The 10,976-nt window shown below is 46.1% G+C and overlaps 1 pseudogene; it reads right to left on the bottom strand.

Moving 5' to 3' along the window:
- Positions 1-7,989: 7,989 nt before the first annotated feature.
- On the bottom strand, positions 7,990-10,557 carry LOC142894826 (leucine-rich repeat and coiled-coil domain-containing protein 1 pseudogene; annotated as a pseudogene).
- Positions 10,558-10,976: the final 419 nt, after the last annotated feature.

Genomic DNA, 10,976 nt, shown 5'->3' with positions numbered 1-10,976 from the left:
TTTCTAATTAAGCGCCTACAAAATACAAACTAAGCTTAGTAAATTCATCCTAAGTTAAGGCTAAAATAACATTAAGAGTCAAATATGTGAGAGACAACTTCCACTGAACAATAACAGGGGACTGACTACAACAACAACAAAATGCCCTCCTTCACTCCCTCCCTCCCTGTTAGAATGTGAATAAACGGGTGTGGAGTCATTCCCATGGCAGGATAGGCCAACTTGGCAGGACATGGTCAACTTTCATAAAACAAACAAAAACGCTGATTCATGACGAACAAATATTAGCCAGCCAGCTAACATTTATCCGACGCTAGCTAGCTAGCTGGCTAGCAGGACAAATAAACAAACTGGGGGGGGGGGGCGGGGCGGGGTGGGGGGCGACAACAGCGTTTCCCCTCCACCTCTCCAGCCCACATCACAAACAAATAACTTACCTTTCCCCTTTGCAAGTTTTTCCTGATCAGTTTTCTTTTCCTTCCGTTTTTCCGCACCGCTGGGATAACTCCTTTTTGATGCCATTATGGTGTCTGTTTGTTTTTAATCCTCTCGCTAACGGGAACGAATGGTAGCTGTCAATCATTCACGTCATACCTGTCAGCGACAGCCGGCCCGCAACGTCACAACCTGCGTGATAGTGCGGCAAGCCCCCAGAGTCCAAGATGGCGTCCCATTCCTTTCAATGAAGTTGCTCACCCAGCGCATGGCTCCCAAAAACTTTTTGACTTCCGCATTGTTGAGATAATAGAGCATGCGCAGTTGTGTCAGTGTGGAGACCGTCACTGACAGACGTGCGCGCTCACGAACCGTACAAAATTCAACATGGAAATCAATGTATTTTTTACAGAACAACTGACGATTGTTGTTTGGAAATTTTAGAAATAATAATTATGATGATGATGATGATGATTATTATTATTATTATTATTATTATTATTATTATTATCATATTAATAAAATAGTATTATTATAATAATATACTATTATTTGTGTATTAAACAAGTGAGCAATGTGCCACTGAATAATAAATGATCATTTAGAAGCAACTCTCTATGGACCATAACAGCACTGCCACACATATTTTTTAATTAATAACCTCTTTGGAAAGCAGACAAAGGAATGAAATGATTGGTCTATTTATTTCATCAGAACTAAAAAAAAAATAAAAAACAAAAACTGAACGATCTTGAAAGTTCCTCCCTGAAAGTTCCTCCCTTTCTCTTGTACCTGTTGATGTGTGTAGCTAACACAAATCTGCAAATATTTTGTCGTTCTCATGGAATTAAACAGCACACCATGTTAATTTATCAGCGAGTGCCCTCTCTTTTCATGCAATTCATCACGCTTAACATGTAATGCTGAATCATGAAAGCTATGGAGCAAAAAATAATAATTACATAAACTACGAGTGAAATAAAATGTGTCATTCATTCAATAAAGATTTCATTCATTCATCTTCTATACCCACTTATTCCTATTCAGGGTCACGGGGGTCTGCTGGAGCCTATCCCAGCTGTCTTAGGGCGAAGGCAGGGTGACACCCTGGACAAGTCGCCAGTTCATCACAAGGCCACATAGAGACAAACAACCATTCACACTCACATGCACACCTACGGACAATTTAGAACGTTCAACTGACCTCACATGCATGTTTTTGGAGTGTGGGAGGAAGCCGGAGAGAACCCACGCAGACACAGGGAGAACATGCAAACTCCACACAGAAAGGTCCCAGGTCCAGGCCCCAGAATCGAACCCACGACCTTCTTGCTGTGAGGCGGCAGCGCTAACCACTGCACCACCGACTATTTTATTACTTAGTTGAAAATGCCATTTTATTTTATTTAACAAAGCATATCATTATTTCATCATGCATTTAATTGTTTTGTGGTCCTGTGTTTTAGTGCTTCATAATTGTATTCTGTTGTCAAATTTGCCCATCAAAGTCAGATTAGTAATCCTGTACATCAGTTTAAGGAAAACCAATTCTAGGTAATGGATTGCAGATCTTGTAGCACCTGTTACAATGGAAAGAAATGTATACATAATAAGTACGTCTGTGTGCCCGATATTTTAGCTAACACTAAACTTTCTGCACAACTGTCTGCATTGTGCTTTTTCTTCGGCCACAGAGAACAGAAACGTCTGTAGTTCTTTGTTCACCCATGGTACAGTTTCATAAGCTTTTCAGTTTTTAATACGTGTTAATGTAAAAATCCACACGCGAGGCATTTAAAAATGGCGGTTTTCGTCTTTCGTGAAAGACTGCCTTTGGCCAATCAGTGTCCTGAACGTTGCTACGTCACCCTTATGGTCTCAGCTCTGCTCGCTTCGAACCCCAACGAGGCAGGTACCAAAATCCTAACCCCTGGCAACGTGATAATTGTTTTTTTCAATTGAAGTTTTCGTTATTTTGTTCGTTTTCGTTAACTATTATAACCGTGGTCAGGACCTCCAGTCAGAAGATCCACTGGAGGACATTTAGAGCAAACAGTCAGACAACAGCAGCTTCACCACATCAGCTGAAAAATGGAGTTTGGATGCTTTCAGCTTCAAGTCGTGGACAGAAAATGATGCTCACACTGTCACACTGATGTTTTCTTCTCCAACCTTCTCTCAGCTCCAGAGGTTGGTGGTCTGCAGGAGCTTCTACAGCAGCAGAAGATCAGTCTGGAGAGGAGATGTGAACGTGTGACTGAAGGTGAAGAAGCAGGAAGTCATACTCCTCAACAGCATCTACACTGAGCTCTACAACACTGAGGGACTGAGTGAGGAGGTCAACAGAGAGCATGAGGTCAAACAGCTGGAGACCAAGAAGACCAAGGAGATGCTCCACGACCGTCCAATCAGGTGCAGCCAGATCTTTGAAGCCTCACCTGAGCAGCAGGGAGTCAGAGTGGTGCTGACCAGGTCTCTGGGCTGGACTGGGAAGCCTTGGGGTCCCACTGGAGGAGCTGGAGGAGGTGACTGGGTCCAGGGAAGTCTGGGGGTCTCTGCTGAGGCTGCTGCCCCCGAGACCTGACTCCGGATACGGCAGTAGAAGATGGATGGATGGATGGATGGATGGATGGATGGATGCCAGGTGATAGAACATTTCATAAAAACAGACTCTGCATTATAACTTCTATTACACTCTAAAAAACTCACTCCAATATAACTGCACTCGTCCTTCTCTCACATTACATTGGATCACAATGACCAAACAACACAACAAAGACAATGATCCAACTGTACTGCCACGTCCAGACTCAGTGTAGGTCTGTAGGCCTCTTGGACCTTCATGTGAACCACTGCGTGTTGACTGGAGGTGAAACATGACTGACTGCTGTCCTCCTACCTGGACAATGCAATCTCACTTTCATTCTGCTGCAGATGGCCATTTTCATTTTACACCGTCCAAATTTACAGCTCAGGGCGCTGGGACCAATTCCAAATTGTGTGCAGATACAGGCCTACACTTCAAATAATTATGAGAAAAATCCAACGTAAAGAGAGCACTTCCATTAGGAAATAGTCAACATGAAATTTCGTCTTCTACTGACACCTGCTGGTCAAATTGAATAGTTGCAAATATTGTGAACAAGTTGTCATCTAATTCTAATCCTAAACAATATGGCCATTCCAAGTCAAGTATTAAGACAATTAATCAGGTTTGTACTGCTTGATTGAACACATTCATCCCGTTCCAGTGCACTAAAACCCACTTCCCTTCAGGACCGTGTCAGCGAAGCCAAAACTTCCTTGAGTGACGTTGTGTCCCAGCATGCAATGCGAGCTAGCGATTCACAATACTATTCCATCACAAACATGGATGTAAAAAAGAAAAAGGGACGAAAAATGAAACTTCAGGAACACCAACCATTGCAATACAAGCAGAACTGGGCCGAAGTTTTATATTATGTACACCATAATACAGCCTTCTGGTGGACAAGCTATACTATTTAATCCGTGTCTTCCTATGGCACTTCCGTGGGTAGAAGCTCATCGTAGAGGTCACGTGCTGGGTGCTCGTCACCCCACCAACCACCTCGGGGAAGGTCTAACAGGAGAAGTTTGCTGGCGGAAATGATGCACTACAAGTGGATGTGACGCTCATGAGTGCGATGGATGAGATAGAGCAATGCTCCAGAACCCGATTCAGACTACTCTCCCTCCACTTTTTTTGTTTTGTATGAGCGTTTAAAAAAAACAACATAATGATAATCGAATAAGCTTTAGTTTATTAATCAGAATTAAAACAAGTAGGTTTTGCCCTTACAAGGTTGTAGATTTGTTATCGATGAGTTCCTTTGCGCTTGAAAAACTATATATGGGATGTACCATGACCTGAGGGATTTCCTCATCCCATCCCAGCTTGGTTCTGATGCTGAATGTGAATGTATCTTGCTGTACATCCCACTGAGCTCCAAGGGCCCTCTCCATAGGGAGCTGGTCTCTGTCAAGGTTAAGTGTTTTTACCTCTTTAGCTCTCTGCTCTTCAGGAATGGCGGTCAGCACCGAGCGTTGATTGCTCACCCACTTATTGAGCTTAAATCCACCTCTACCGCACAGGTCTGTTAGCTGCTGGTACAGATGTATTGCTTGTTCCACCGTGCTGATGGCCTTTAGACAATCATCCACGTAGAAATTTTGACCAACAGTGTTTATAACCTCGGCTAGGAAGTCATGCTGATTGTTGTCGAATGAAGCACAGCTTGGGGATGACACTGCCCCAAAGATGTGGACCAGCATCCTGTGCTCTTGTAGGTCCTTTGTAATGTCCCCATCTGGCCACCAGAGGAAGCGTAAGAAGTTTACATCCTGGTTGGAAACTCTTACTTGATGAAACGTTCCCTCAATGTCAGTCATGAATGCTACAGGGCCTTGGCGAAAACGAAGCAGCTCGCCTTAAGAACTAACTAAAGAAAGAAAGAGAACCCAAATACAGAAAGGCTAACCTCCCTACATACTTATTAAACAGGAGAAAAGAGGGGACAAAGAAAATGGCAGCCCACCCCTACGGCTGCGTGCTCTAACACCATTTCAGAAGTGACTAACTGCAGAGTTGGGAGCGGAGGAGGGATGACCGTCAGGCTGGCTCGACTGCTCCTCCTTCTCAGCCGTGGCGCGTCCAATCAGCAGCCGACATCAAATCTCTCACACACACACACACACAGACACAAAGATAGAGGCACCTCGACCCACCTGTGGGTCATAACACCCCCTCCCTGAAGAACTAAACCCTATTAACATACCTACAAATAAAACTAAACAAGAAAAACCTCACTTCCCCCGAAATAAGAATTCCGCAGCTAGTCCACATGTACACGTGACAATGCACTTGCCAACACATTATCAACCCCCCTTCCTGTGGCAAATCTGGAGATTGAAGTCTTGTAAGAGCAGAGACCACCACATCTTCGAGGGCATTATGGTCTGTAAAAACCTGACCCCAAACATCAAGATGGGCACTGTCAGAAGGAGAGCCAAAGCTTCTTTCTGAACTTCCCAATATTGACTCTGTGTGCGTGCTTGCTTAGTTGTGGCATGTCCCTCTACTTTATGTCATGGTGCAAAACTGACGTACGGCGGGGGTGGTCAGAAGACAATAGTGGGTGGCTCTCAATTAATTTAACAATATCATGACGGGCTGATGCAGGCAAATGGGACAAAAACGAGCTTAAATTATTCATAATTTCAGAGTTTCCCAGGCGCGCCGAAGGAACACCGATTTTTTTAAAAAAAAAATTTTCAATGAGCCCTCCCTCCGCCAATGGGCACGGAGGGGGCGGAGGCTCAGGCGACACATTTTTCCGAGCAACGTAACGCCCGGTTCACACTGGACGGGGAAGCACCACGAAGCGCCGAGCGCTTCCATTCGGCGCCCATGTTAATCAATTTAGTAGTTCACACCAGACGCGAACAGGCGCGCGGCTCCCCTCGCGGATCGCGCCATGCATTTAACGTCAGTTCACTGGACGTGGAAGCGAAGCGCCGCCGAGCGCTTCCATTCGGCGCCCACGTTAATCAATGTGGTGGTTCACAGTAGACGCGAACAGGCGCACGGCTCGCGGCATGCATTTGTTGTTTCAGCGTCTGCTCTATTTCGTGGGTGAGCCGCGAGTGATCCTCGTCAATTGTACAGGAAGTCGCTCAATAAAAACGAGAAAATCCGATGAATTTTCAAAATAAACTCATTTCAAAATAAAAACCGAATGACAAATTCGATCATATATCATATTTGTATGTTATATTTGTCAGTACATTGTATCAGAGTGCGAGAGAGATTAAACACACACACACACACACACACACACACACACACACACACACACACACACACACACACACACACACACAGAGGAAGACTTGATCAAAATACGTCTGTTTGATCCTAGAGATGCCGGTCAATGATCATTATGAAAGAGGTCTTGTCTTGAGATGGACACCTGAGTGCGTGTTTCTATTTATTTACACACACACACACACACACATGAAAGTGAGCTACGGAGCGGGCTGGCTACGGGGCGAGGGGGGGCGATGATGAAAATGATTTTTTTAATTTATTTTCTTTTAAAGAAAAAAAAAAAGAAGCTCAAGTGGGAGTGAAAAAAAAGACTGCAGCTGAGCAGAAGCGCTTGTCGACCGTCGCGGAGCTGTTCGCGTCTGGTGTGAACCAGTTGGAGCCTCGCTCGCGAAATTCGTCGGCGCTCCGCTTCGTGGCGCTTCCGCTTCCATTGAAATGAATGGCACGAGCCGCGCGCCTGTTCCCGTCTGGTGTGAACCACTACATTCAGTGCCTTTACATGGCACTAGAGAAAATCGAATTATTGCCTTAGTCCGATTATGATCGGAGAACTCATGTGCGTGTAAACATGTTACTCCGATTATGATTGGAGTTTGAGAACTCCGATTGGAATCGGAGAACTCCGATTGAGACACCCAGATAATGCGATTGGAATTCTAATTTCTCTGCCATGTATACGCCTTAATCGGACTATTAACTGGACAATGCAAGTGCGCATGCGCCACGCCTCGCTCTCGCGACTCATGACCGCACAACTACGTCGTCTAACAAAACAGACGGCACGAAACAACCTGGCAAACGCGAATAAGAATGTTGATATTTGGAGAGAGGATGAGACCGGGGCGATGCTTTCTCTTCTAAAAGAGATGGTAAAAGCGCGACTATTTCCCTGTGAAATGTCGGGCTTTGCTCTTGGTGAATTGTTGAGTTTCAGTTCGACGCGCCCAAGCGTGCTTGTGATAAACAAAAATTCTGGAGGATGCGGCGATCCACTGTTCAGATTGTTCATTTGCAATCCAAAAACAAAAAACAAAAACGGCATTGTCCGCGACAGCGGACAATGCAGCACAGGTTGCTTGCAAACTCACAGATCGACAAAGTAATCCAACAATCGTCAAAAAATGAGAAATCCAAAAAGTGCTTGAAAAGCGGTCTAAAACTGTTTGGCTGCATTCAACTCAAGAGACCTGCCGGCCCCGTTAACCACCCTAATATAGTTCAGGTGCTGCAGTCACCTGCCTATGGTGATGTGGGGGCGTGGCCCTTAGCGCAACCAATACTAAGAAAATACTAAATAAATAAAACAATTACTTTTGTGTCCATAATTAACACATTAAGCCACAGTGCAAATAAATCAGAAATAAGGAAAGAAAATAAATATTTTGGCTCCAACATTCCGGCCCCTAATTGGCATGCAGGAAACAAATGTCAATTATCAAAACAAAACAGAGGAGCCAAAGTTCTTTCACATCTTGTACAATATTATCGTCCTTTTTCTTTCTTTTTTCTCTTTTTTTTTTTCCACAATATTGCAAACTTTTCAGTCTCTTTTGAAGATCTGCAACAGTTGATGAGTCCAAGATGTGTGCATATGTGTGAGTGAATTTTCAGGTGCTGCTTGTAGGTGTGTGTGGTGGGAAAGGGAAGTGTGTGTGCGTGAATTTGTGCGGGGACGGGTGTGAGTGTGTGTTTGGCATGTATATGCGTTAGTCTCTGTCTGATGCCTCCAGAAGAAGCACGAGTTTGGTGATAGGCCGGCAAAGAGTGCTGGTCTTGGTCCGAACTTGTACTTGTCTTACGGCTCCCTTGGAATCAGGCACGGGTTGAGTCACTTGGCCCATAAGCCATGATCCTCTTGGTGCCATTTCGTCCACAATTAAAACGATGTCTCCTTTTTTGAAGTTTCGTGTCTTCCTTGTCCATTTTTGTCTTTGTTGCAGTTCTGGCAGATATTCTTTTATCCATCTTCTCCAAAATACATCTGCCATGTACTGAACTTGACGCCACCTCCTTTTGCTGTAACAGTCGTCCAGTATTGTGCAACTTCGCTACTGCAGCCCTTTGTGCATCGGTTGCTTTATTCCTTTCTTCCAGCAACACAAGTTCCTTGGCTTCAAACTTCTCCTTCATGCGCTTCACCTGGCTCTCCAGTTGAGTCAAGAAGTCTGTCTTCTCCTGCCACTTCTTGATTGTCTCACCGTGAACTCTTTTGGCCTCTTCCAACTCGACATCCTTGTCCACCAGCTGCTGTTTGAGCTCCTCCTTGCGGAGGCTCAAGTGCTCCAACTGCTCTCTGGCTTCTGCCTGCTGAGCGCGGTCCTCCTCCCGCTGCTGCTGGAACCTCTTCTGGGCCTGCGTTGCCTCTTCACGCATCCTCCGTAGCTGGTCGTCACGCTCCTGCAAGGCCTCTTTAAGTTTGCGGATGGATTCAGTCTGGTCATTGACTATTTTGGCTTTAATTTTGAGGGCATCGCCGTCCCTCTCACTCTGCTTCTTCCGACTCTCCAGCTCAGCACCCAACACCTCTATCCTGGCTTCCAAACGTCCTCGATCCTGAGCCAAGGACACTCCTTGATGAGCGAGTTCCTGGCCCCAGATCTTCCTCTCTGCCCTGAGGCCGTCTATCACAGACTCGTGGGCTGTGAGCTGAGACATCAGTTGTGCCTTCTCTTTCTTCAGCAGCTCCAGCTGCAGACTCGCACGTCTGTCCTGCTGCAAGGAACGGAAGCGGCTCTTCAGATCTGTCACAGCGTCATTTTTGGCTTTGTTCAACTGAGAGATGCGGCTGTTCTGTTCTTTGACCATTGCTGTCAGCTGCTGCACCAGAGAGGCAGATTTCTTCTCCTTCTCCTGGAACTGAGTGAATGCCGCCTTGTGACCCACAAGCTCCTCGGTCATCTGGTCACAAACGTCTTTGACCTCAGAGAAGCGAGCAGCCTCAATGGTGAGCGCCATGCGGAACTCGTCCTCCAGGGCAGCGTACTGTTTCTTGCCCTCTGCCAGTTTCTCCTGCAGCTTAGACTCCCTTTGGCCGTGTTTCTGCTCCATGAATGCAACTTCTTTGGCAACTGCTTGGCGGAAATCTGACCCATCAGGCTGCAGCCGCAAGTCCAGTTGTTTCCTGTGCTCCTGTTCCCTGGAAACCAAGAGCTTGTGCAGCTTTTGAAGTTTGTCTTTCTGCTGGCGCACCGCTGCTCTCTGGATGTCCAGCTCTCTCCTCAGAACTGCTGCTTTGTTCCCCAGCTCCCGCTGTCGCTTCTCCTCCTCGGCTTGCTGTTGCGCCCTCAGTGACTCCCCCTGGGAGATGTTTTCCTCCAGCCTGTGCAATGCAGCCTTGTGTTGCTCTTCGCTGGTGCGGGCTTGCGCCACCTGCTGGGTGAGGGATCGACACCTTGCCTCCAGCTCCTCAACACGATTTTTCAGTTCACAGCGCCCTGACCGCTCCCTCAGCAACAGTTCTTTCAATCTGTCAGTGGTGTGAAGGGCCAAACTCTGAAGATCTTTTTCTTCGCCGGCCTTGGTCTGCCAGCACTTGAGTTCGTCTGAGAGGCCTGCTCTGCCTTCCAGCGTCGCTCTCTCTCCTGGTCACGCTCTTCCAAGATAGTCCTGTAGGTTTCTGCCTCATCTTTGGGTTTACTTGTCACGTCAACAGAGGCTCCAATGGCTCTTTGCAGGAACTTTCTCACTGGCTCGACTGCTTTCGCGCCGCGTGCAATGTTTACTTTTTTCCGGGTTCTCACTGTGGCCTCTGAACTCGTCTCGATGCGACACTGTGGATCACTGTCTGATTTCCTGCTTCTGATCTCCTTGGCAGGCCCCTTCTTCGTAAGGCTGTTGCAATGTCTAGGGATCCTGGACCGCCTCCGGTTTTCCTTCCCACTGTCACACTCGCTCTCTGACGTGTGATCCGTGTCCCTCTTGAAGATTTGTTGTGTCACAACAGCAGAGGAGCTACTGGTTGTTTTATCAGCAGGGGTCAACTTGATGAGCTGGTAAACTTGTTCCTCCAGTTTTTTGATGCGTTCTTCATTGACAGAGTCCACTGTTTCAGCTACACAACGATTGTTTGGAAATTGTGTGTCCTTTTTCTTTAATGGCAAAGCAATGCTGTAATGTCCATCTACCATTTTGATGGATGCAGAAACACTTTCCATGAACAATTTATCCTCCTGCGACATTTCAAGACGCTCTTCTTTCTCACGCTCCGGGAAGTCTTGCTTGATTTGCTGTCGTATCAAGTTCTCCAGCTTGACAACAGAGATCCTGTGAGCCATGACAACCCGTTTACCATTTTTGGAGACACTTGTTTTTCGAAAGGGACCATTTACAGTCCATCCTAAGGCTGTCTTAATGGAATAAGGTCCATTTTGCCTGCTGTTAATTACCTTCCAAGGTTCCAGTGCCATTGGAACGTTGCTGCCGATAAGCAAGCCGATATCAGAATTGATTGGATTGAGTTTTACCTCCTTCAGATATGGCCATTGCTTCAGATCCTCATGCGTGGGAATATTTTCCTTCTTAACAGGGATTTCATCTTCCATGTATGTAGTCGGAAGATCAAAGTAATCGTTACTGTCGACACCGCACATCTCTAGATCACATACGGATGCTGTCTTGACAACTTGAACTTGAACCATTGTTCGTAAAAGTATATCTGTGGTCCTTCCAGTGAGCTGAAGCTGCTGGAGAAGTG

This window comes from Nelusetta ayraudi, unplaced genomic scaffold, assembly GCF_046127955.1.
Source record: "Nelusetta ayraudi isolate G7.1 ecotype Tasmania unplaced genomic scaffold, CSIRO-AGI_Nayr_v1 ptg000043l, whole genome shotgun sequence".
Lineage (NCBI taxonomy): Eukaryota > Metazoa > Chordata > Actinopteri > Tetraodontiformes > Monacanthidae > Nelusetta > Nelusetta ayraudi.
This window is presented reverse-complemented; position numbering and strand designations above follow the sequence as displayed.